General features: G+C 40.8%; 1 pseudogene; it reads right to left on the bottom strand.

The window, feature by feature from the left end:
• Nucleotides 1–1,723: 1,723 nt before the first annotated feature.
• On the bottom strand, nucleotides 1,724–4,771 carry LOC100460636 (large ribosomal subunit protein eL15-like; annotated as a pseudogene).
• Between the last annotated feature and the right edge of the window lie 1,266 nt (nucleotides 4,772–6,037).

Raw genomic sequence — 6,037 nt, 5'->3', positions numbered from 1 at the left:
TATCATTGGGTAAATTAAATTTCTGTAAATTAGCATTTGGCAAGTTGATTTTCAGATAATTCACTCAGAAATTATTCAGTTTCCATTAATGAAGAAAGAACATTACAAAGAAAAAACAAAACATAAATAAAATAAAAATAAATTTACAAAGAAAACAAAAAAAAAGAAAGAACATTGACATAAATGTAGAAAGTGTATATTGAATTCAAGCCTTTACTTTTTGAGAAAAACCTGCTTACAGATTTAATTTGGTTTTAAAGCTTCCAATCATCAAAGTTGTCAGGCATCTCTTTATATGGTTTTATCAAATTAAAAAATGTCATAGTTTCTGCTATTCTTTCAGGGCAGCCTTTAAAAAAAAAATGCTCACCTCTCATAAATAGTATTTTCCTAGGATGAAAACTCAATTACTAAGGAGAAGAGTTAACATCAATTCAACAGAGACATGCTTTATTAGTGCTTCTCAATGCCTTCCTGGATTTTTTTCTCCAATAAAGTTCCTGGTATACTGTCAGATGACTACCCAAAATGCAGTTACAATTGTGGGATTTTATGATTTAAAAGTAATTTAAAAATCAATTCCCTTTGCCATTTACTCTAAGAGACAATTATTGCCTGGTATTGTTTGAAATGTGGTCAGATAAAAGAAAAAAGAAGCTTTCTCTGGCCCTCTCCATCCACCAAGTCAGAGGTTATACTTTCCACTCAAGTTCCATTTTATGAGAATGGCAAATATTTGTGGTATGTCTTTGCTGTTTCTCTTTTTCTCCCCCTCCCTTTCTGAAGCAGTGCTAAGAAGTTGCTTGTGGATTTTTGCCCTTTGTATTCTACATTTTGCTCAAGTATTTCTATCTTTTCTTGTCCCTGTCTGCATTTTACTTTTCTGCACAAATACAAATTAAAATGAGCATATTTTAAGAAAAGTAGCAGTATCATCTTTACAAAGGAATTAAATATGCTTGAAATTCCAGTGTCTTTCCTCACCCAGAATAAAGCAGACTGACAGATTATTTGAATTATACACTTTAACTTAGAAGACAAACATTTCCTCTAAAAGGGTGACTTCAAATTTCTCATTATTCTTATTACAACATTTTGGGGGTAACACAGATTTTTTTAAATAAATAAATAAATAAGTCCACCAGTGGGGTAGGCTAAATAATGCCCTCCCCTAAGATGTCCACATCCTAATCCCTGAAACCCGTGAATTTGTCATCTTACATGGCAAAGGCTCTTTGCAGATATGGCTAAATTAAGGGGTTTGCAATGGGGAGATTATCCTGGGCGGGCCCAATGTAGTCAAATGGGTCCTTATACTAGGTAAGAAGGAAGCTCAATATCAGAAAAGAAGATGTGATGATGAAAGCAGGGGTTGGGGTGATGCCACTTCTGGAAGGGGGCCCTGAACCAAGGCATGGGGACAGCTTTTGGTAGCTGGAAAAACCAAGGAAGCCAATTCTCACCTAGAGCCTCCAGCAGGAACACAGTTCTGCCAACCCACTGGTAACTTCTGACCTCTGTATGAGAACAAAGTTGTGCTGTTTCAAGTCACTAACTTTGTTGCATTTTGATTATAGCAGCAATAGGAAACTAATACAACTGGAATGTAAGAGGAACTTTCCATTGGAGTTCTTTTTAAAGAGTAGGGCCTCTTTAAAGAAATATTTTTTTTGAACTGTCCTAAATTGTGTATTAGGAAGGAATTTTACAAACTTTACTTATATCAGCAGTAACAGTGGAGCTGGAGAGTATTGTGTGTTCTCCACGCTGCACGGCGAGAACCACCAACAGTGTGGTGGAACTTATGGCCCTTTCCAAGGCCACGGCTCTTTCGGCCTGCAGATGTCAGCCCACACATCTCCCTGTGCTTGTGGACTGGTTGGGTGATCCACTGGGTGTCAGGATTTCTTCTGATGGCTTTATGGAATGGATCAATGAGGATAACCTCAGAAAATTTGTATGTGGAATCTTCACCAACCCAGTAAGAATTCAGGACTCTTAGAGCCCCACAGTGGCATCCAGCTCACTCCTCTGCAACAGACTGAAGGTTTTGGACAAACTTTAGCTGGTTAACACCATGACGGACAGGCTTGTTGTAAGTTGCACCCTTGGAACTGGGCGTTTTTGGCCACCACGGCGCACACGAATCCTACATATAACATAACCTTGCTTGGCCTTGTAGCCCAGTCAGCCAGCTTTATGAGGCCTGCTGCGGTGGAGCCTGGTGGGGCGGTGAGCCCTGTGGACAGCAGAGAGCTGGCAGTACTGCCAGCAGTGGACCCTCAAAAGAAAGTGCATGACATCACACTGCTTCTTCCTCCATAGCTCCCGGATGTGCTTGCATGCATCCACCTTGGTTTAATGGATGGCTGCCGCCAGGTGGAAAGGAAAGAGACTTTCTCCGCTAAAGAAATATTTTTACACTTTTTTTTAGGACATTTTAAAAAAAATTAACTCCTCCACAGTTACTCCTCATAAATTCTCTTTCCTTTGGGAATTTTTGCTCCCAAGAGAAATAGTACAACCTTAGAGCAACTGAGCAAAGTTAGGCCGACTCTGAGAAGTTAGGCCAAGTTGAAGCCCCACCCCAGGGCTCAAGCAATTAAAACACTTAAGGCTTCAGGTCATGGTTGGATCTGAGATCTCAAATTCTATCATTAGATTGTTTTTCTTCTCTCTGCTCGCAAGCAAGCTCTCTTCCATATGCCAAGCATGATGGCCATGAAATTCAATACACATCGAATTAACTTAGGAACCCCTGAGGAAAAAGGACTCAGGATCACTATGGCAGAAAGGTCCCCGGAGGACTCCAATTGACCTAGCTTGGATCACATGATCAAGCTAGATTCATCACTGTGGCCAGGGAGATGATATACCCTGATTGGCTAGTCTGAGAGATAACATACTCTGATTGGCTGGTCTGGGAGATGAGCCTGCCCCTGTGGCAGGAAGTTGGGTTAGCTTTAACCAAACCTCGCAGAATGGGTTCCCCATAGAAATTAGAGAGTTAAAAATTAATATCAATGAAAAGCAGAGATAAAAGACCATGTAATTGTGGAAGGGGAGAGAGAGAAAAAAAAAAAAAAGACTCTCTTATGACTTTCTAGTTCTTGGATATAATTCTTCATGACACCTAGCCACATTGCCTGTGGATTCAGGAGTATCCTGCATGCTTCTGATAAACTTTCTCATTTCTTAAGTCAAGAGTATTTATATTCTTGGTATCCAAATGATTCCCAACCAAGAAAGACCAAAGTAATATATCTTCAATGAACCAAAGTATCAGGTGATGTTTTATTGAGAACAGTATTTTTGCTACTTGTGGTGGAATTCTTTTTCCCAGTAATAGCCCCCTGATTTTCTTTGGGGAAACACTCTGGGTTCCCTTGTTTTGGATGAGCCTGGTCAAGCCAAAGTTCTGGGCATGGGATAGGTGATTCAGGTCTGCCAATCAGCCTGGGGCCACAGGGATTGGTTCAAGGGTGGGCAGTTGATCCAAGGCCCAAGATTTTTTGTGGAAACCATCGAGGTTCTTTGACTGAGCTTGAAGCTTTGAGGACATAAGAGACTCTGGAATCCCTCTTATCACCATGAAGGCAAAGCCTGCCTGAGGATAAAAGAAAGAAGATCAGGAAACGAAGGTAAGACGGCTGACCCCTGAGGATGTAGCCTGAGCATACGGATCTAACTGTGTGCTTAACCAACTCCTAGACTTTCAACTATGTAAACCAATACATATTATTTTGTGCTTACACTAGCTTAAGTTAGATTTCAGTCACTTACCACAGAAAAAGGTTTTACCAATATTTTAACTTATATATCTTTTCAGTTAGTGTTTCAGTTATATTTGCATGCGTAATGTATTGCCATGCAACAATCACCCCTAAACGTAGGGTCTTAAAATAACAATGATGTTTTCTTTCTGTGATTCTGTGGGCTAAATGAGTGAGTCTTCTGTTGGCCTTGCTTGGGCTTACCCGTGAAGCTGCACCCCACTGGTATACCAGGTTAGGGCTGGGCTTCGCTCAGCATGTGGTTGTCCATCCTCAAGGAGGCTAGACTATTCCTCTTCACATGGCAATGTCAGGGCAGTGTTCAGGGGCACACGTCAATATACAAATGCTTACCAAACTTCTACTTATATCATGTGTGTAGATGTCCCATTGGCCAAAACAAATGTTACGACCAATCCTAGCATCAGTGATTCATACTATAAAGTAGCATGAATAAAAGAAGGATGATACATTGAGACCATTTATACAATTATTTACCAAATTCTTAAAAAATTTCTAAGTGCTTCTCTGTGCATTAGCTTATTTAACATCATAATAACCCTGTGAAATACTCAAAATCAATATCATTTTTGTATCAGTCAGGCTGCAATCAGGAGAGAGAAATATCATCAGAAATTTAAAGAGAAAAATGTAATATAGAAAAATGTAAGGAGAAAAAATGTAATATAAAGAGTTATCAACTAGTAATAAGGAACTAGCAACTGGGACTGGGAGGAGATAAAAGAGAACTCTGAAGAATAACCTAAGAGTCGGGGAGAGTGACCAAGAAAAGAACAAACTTGGAAGGTAGGCCAAGTCTCACACCTTGTGGCTGGTAGGAGTGTGCCTGTTGCCCAGTAGATAGAGGAGAAGTTTGTTGAGTTGTCCCAGGCCAGAGCTGTTTATCAGCTGGTGGGCTGAGGCTGGTGAGCAGGGAACCATAAGTCTCTCACCAGTGTGCCAGCCAAACTTGCAAGAGTATGAATGTCCCTGGTCATCCTATATGCATGCCATCCATGCATAGATGTGCCATAGGAGCAAGTGGGAAAGAATAACACTGGAACTGGAAAAAGAAGCCTCTTGCACCTGCAGAGTCCCTATGGCACTCTCTATTGACAAAGCTGTACACAGTGCTGGCTGACAGAGGTCAACATGTATAGGATCCAGTTCCACAGTATCACAAAGCAGAACAACAAAGAGAACTGAGAAGCGATCAGTTGAAAAAGGGGCACTGTCCATCTCTTTGGCTTCTTCGCTTCCATATGCACCCTTTTACAAACATCTGAACTCCTTCGTGAAAACAAAACACCTCTATGTTTTCACCTAACATAATACAGCTTCCCTTTGTAAAAATGAACACGTGTTCACCATTTCCTCAAAATAAGGAAACACACAATCCCAATAGTAATAATTCTCAAGTTCAGTCACAGTCCCAATGAATTTTTGTTTGTTTTTGAGATAGGGTCTTGTCATCCAGGCTGGAGTGCAGTGGTGCAATCATGGCTCACTGCAGCTTTGACCTCTTAGGCTCAATCAATCCTCCCACCTCAGCCTCCTGAGTAGCTGGGACTACAGGTGTGCACCACCATGCCTGGCTAATTTTTGTACTTTTTGTTGAAACAGGGTTTTGCCATGTTGCCCAGGCTGGTCTCAAACTCAGGGGCTCAAGCAATCTGCCCATCTTGGCCTTCCAAAGTGATGGGATTACAGGGCGTGCCAATGCACTGGGCCCCAGTGAATATTTTGTTACCTGAACACTAAATTATAAAGTAAACCTCCAACAATGTAGATATAAAATAAGAGTGGGAAGGAGAGAAAAGAATATTTTTATAATATACAAATGAATACATACTGTTTGAAATGCTTATTTAGTAATAAAATGCTTGTTCCCCAGTGCCGTAAAGAAATAGCACTTGAACATAAATTTAATTTCCTCAGCAAGGCCATTTTTACTTTCTGCAGAAAGGGTACACTTGCCAGCAGTTTTGCCATGAAAGCACACCGAATAAAGGGTCATTTATAACCTGACGCATCCACTCTACTGCTATGTCCGGTTTCCACTGGCTGGAATGAGACCTCACGTTCTCTATTTGTCCCAATTGGCTAGCAACTTACAACTTTCTAAAAGAGGCAAAGGCAGAGAAGAACAAAGGAAGGAGGAAGTAATTTGGGGAATGCTGAGAAAGGTAAAAGCACCGCCAAATACGAAAGAGGAACAGGCTATGACCTAATGCTTGCTTGGACCAGTATAAGCATGCCAGGGC

Source organism: Pongo abelii, chromosome 8 (assembly GCF_028885655.2).
Source record: "Pongo abelii isolate AG06213 chromosome 8, NHGRI_mPonAbe1-v2.0_pri, whole genome shotgun sequence".
Taxonomy (NCBI): domain Eukaryota; kingdom Metazoa; phylum Chordata; class Mammalia; order Primates; family Hominidae; genus Pongo; species Pongo abelii.
Note: the sequence above shows the minus strand (reverse complement) of the source record. Positions and strands in the feature narration are given on the sequence as shown.